A 4,220-nucleotide genomic window follows, 5' to 3' on the forward strand; every position below is an offset into this window, starting at 1 on the left:
TACAATCTGTAGAGGCCCATTCTTTTTGCATGAAGACTGTTACAATTCTGTTCCTGTAACATAATCTTTCAGATGCAAATCTGTTTTTCTAGTGGTACAAGGTCATTTTCTCTGAAAACGGATTGATTGTGCTATACACAGGGTTTTGGAATTAGAAACACTTCTCAGAATTATGGAGATAGTACTTCCTAATCATTTGGGTCTAGTTTCCTCACAGAAAAAGTAATTGGCAATTATTTCAAACTGGTAATTTGGTTCCATAGTGACTAATGATATATAAATATATATATGTATTAGATAGTTCAGTGTGTTGCAGCAGGCTTATTACACAGAAGAAACACGAGAAAAATTGCTCGCTACGAAATAAAATTATATCAGATTTACATATGATCTACTGTAATCAGAAAAATACTTATCTGCTCAACAGAGATAGGTGCTCATTTTCTTAAAAAATGAATTAAACTCTCAGCTGTGTCTTATTTCCATATATATGTATATATATGTATATATATTGGTGTTACTAACAACTAATCCAAACTAACTCTTGTTCTATTCAAAACCACTTTTATGCATTATAGGGACAAATATTAGCCTCTGAAAGCACAAACCTTTAAATAGGAGGTCTGTCTGCTTTAAATTGTATATTGAAATACCTAGATTTGTTGCCTAAACACCATAAATCATCATCATAATCATCTTTGGGAGCCTGGAAACATCACAAGGTAACAGATATACATCATATGGCAAATAGATAAGACTGGACTTCTGCTTTCGTACTAGTGCAAAATTTTATATATTGTAGTTTTGAAACAGTAAGGCTAAAAACATAGAATGTGAAAGTATCTTAAAATCCAGGGTTGAACAATGCAATCCAGTATAAATTTTTCACCACATAGAAATACAAAAGCTAATACCAAACAAGAAATCTTACTTGCACAAGTGCTACACCAGGCTATTATGTATGACTCAACCAAATTAGTAATTTCACACAGCTCTGTTCAATGCCATGGCAATTTGGTGGGGACTCAAGAACAGCTGAAAATGCTTCACTATAGAACTACAAACTGCTGGAAATTTGTCTTTAGTGAAGATTTCAAGTAGCCAATTGTAATTTCTGCAAAGTTAGTTGTGTTTAAATTGTTTATATTTTCCTTTTATTTCCTTTTCTATCAAATAAATTCTATGTGTTTCAAAAGCCTAATTCTGAATGGTCAGTTCCACCACTTCTTTTGTGGGAATGCAGACAAGTAAGAGGAGAGGTAAGGTCATAGTTGCAGTAGTAATCACAGTAAACTTAAAAGTATAAGAGCTTTCCAGCCAGCCAGGAGGAACAAAGAAAAGAGTCATTACAGCACGAATCATAGCATCATGGAAGATGGATGGAAGGGGCTTCAGAGCTCAGCTAGGGAAAATGATATGTAGTCTCATACAAAACACATCTAACTTGTTCTTAAAAGCTTCCTACACTTGTCACAACCGGAAGCCTGCACAAAGATGACACGCTGGATTATCTCTTTTCAGAAATCTTGTTAATCCACAATCAGTAAAAAAATATAGGTTTATGAAAGAAAAGTTGCCGAAAAAGACTTTTGGGAAGGAATGTACTACAACTGGAGTAGTATGCACAGTTCTGGGCTCCCTGGTACAAGAAAGACAAGAGGATCCTTGGAAGTGTCCAGCAAAGCACCATGAAGATGATGAAGAGACTGAAGCATCTCTCCAATAAGGAGATGCTGAGAGAGCTGGGACTGCTTGGCCTGGAGAAGGGGAGGCTCAGGGGGGTCTCATCAATGTCCATAAATACCTGGAGGGAGGGCACAAAAAGGATGGAGCCAGGCTCTTTTCAGTGGTGCCCAGTGGCAGGACAAGAAAAAAAAGGGCACAAGCTAGAGCACAGGATGTTCCCTCTGGATACCAGGCAGCACTTCTGTGTTGTACAGGTGACTGAGCGCTGGCACAGGCTGCCCAGAAGCTGTGGGGTCTCCTCCTGGGGGATCTTCAAGAGCCTCCTGAACACAGGCCTGGGCACCCTGCTATGGGTGGCCCTGCTGGAGCAGGGATGGGACCAGGTGAGCTCCTGAGGGCCCTGCCAGCCTCAACCATTCTGTGATTCTGTGAGTGAAGTCAATATAGTTTTATGTTTCCTAGTTTTATTCCCCAGCTCTGATTTTTTCACCTTTTTCTTTTCAAGGTCTAAAGCTGAGATATCTAGAGACTATACTAGTCAAAATATGGCAACCGGTACTGCAAAGAACTGAAAGGTTTTCCAGTGATATACGTTTAATAACTAATTGGGTGTTTTAGGAGTCCAAATCTATATAGTGAATGAAAAACTTAGTTCCTTGCTTAAACACTCCAAATCAAATGCTCTCTTTCCACATGTGGAGCTTGGAGAGTCTAAAACCAAAAGTTGGATAGATTTCACACTGTTTGCACCACAATTAAAAAAGGTGCCATAACTGCAAAACAGAATTTAGTTATGTTCAGCTTCCTTCATCCATGGCTCCCCATGTTCATCATTAATAATGTGACAGCCCAGAGCAGAACCAATTCCCTCATCCTGTCTTCACCGTAGAGGTGCTCCAGCCACCTGATCCTTGCAGACTCCTCTGAACCCACTCCAACAGCTCCCTGTCCCTCTTGTTCAGGGGGCCCCTCAGCTGAACAGGGCTTCAGATAGAGTCTCACGAGAGAGGAGTAGAGGGGCAGAATTGCCTCCTTCATCCTGCTGGCCACATTTCTTTTGAATCCTAAGGTATGGTTGGCTTTCTGGACTGTAAGTGCACACTGCTGGCTTATGTCAAGTTTTTCACCCACTAGTAACCCCCAAGTCCTTCTCTGAAGTGATGCTTTTCATCCATTCATCACCCAATCTTTAATGATTTGGGGGTTTGCCTCAACATAGATGCAGGAGCTTGCACTTGGTCTTGTCAAAATTTGTAAGGTTCACATGGGCCCACCTCTCAAGCCTGTCCAGGTCCCCCTGAATGGCATCCCTTCCCTAGAATATCAACTGCACCACTCAGCTTAGTGTCATCAGCAAGTGTGCTGAAGGTGTTCTCAATCCTTCTGTCCATGTCACAAATTAACACAGTAAACAAGCCTGGTCCCTTTACGGACCCCTGAGGTACACCACTGACCACTGGTCTCCACATGGACATTGAGCCACTGACTACAACTCTTTGGATACAGTGATACTGCCTATTCCTTTTCCACCAAGCAGTCTGTGCCTCTCCAATTTAGAAACAAGGATGTTGTGTGGGACTGTATCACAGGCTGTGCATATGTCAAGTTGGATGGCATTAGCTGTTCTTCCCTTGCCTACAAATGCTCTCACTCTGTTGTAGATCTTCAGGAGAAAGGAAGGAAAAACAAAACAAAAACCTACAGAGAAATGCATCTCCATAGTCTACTCATATGTAGGTGCTCTGTGCATATGAGTGAAGAAGGTGGAAACTAGATTATTACATTTAAGACAAGGATGAGTCATCACTGTTTCAGACAGACGCAGAACACATTTTTGAAAATAAACCAAAGAAGGGAGTGGAGAGAGAGAATCTCTCCATGTAATTGCAATTGTCCTACTTGCAGTATTAGCCCTCTCAGAGAAATACTGCCATAGCAGTGACAAGTTTCTGTGACTCAGTGCCTAACATGTTTACGCACTGAAAGTATTCTCTGGAAAACAGCATTCATTTATTTCCTAGCAAACACATTTAGGCTCCATAAAATACACATATATTCCTTCGTTCTTCTGGGGTGGAGTAGGGAGGATATAACACTTCACCAATTTCTGAATCCATTGCTTTTCCTCTTTCCTTTCCCCCAGTGTAGCTAACAAAATAATCATTTCTTTCAGTGTTCCTCTCAATAACTCCAAATAAAATCAAAGAACCATCCTGCTATATCATGAAATAAAATACAACTCAGTTGTCATTCACATAGCCAATCTTACCTAAGTAATGCTGCTCAAACGAAAACCACTGGCCACACTACAGAAACATATTTCCAAGATACTGCGTAGTCTCACTATCATTTCTTTGGTCTTCTAACCAAAAAAATCTGCAGCAAAAACAGATCTGTAAAAGGATTAGAAATTAAAGAGGTAAAAATTCCTGCTGACTCAGTGGCTGATTGTCAGCCTACTGACTGTCCGTGGAAAAGGATTTCACCTCAGAGAATTACTCTAAGTAATATGTGAAATCAATTTTTAAGGGTAG

The sequence above is a fragment of the Anas platyrhynchos genome, chromosome Z, assembly GCF_047663525.1.
Source record: "Anas platyrhynchos isolate ZD024472 breed Pekin duck chromosome Z, IASCAAS_PekinDuck_T2T, whole genome shotgun sequence".
In the NCBI taxonomy this organism is placed as follows: Eukaryota; Metazoa; Chordata; class Aves; order Anseriformes; family Anatidae; genus Anas; species Anas platyrhynchos.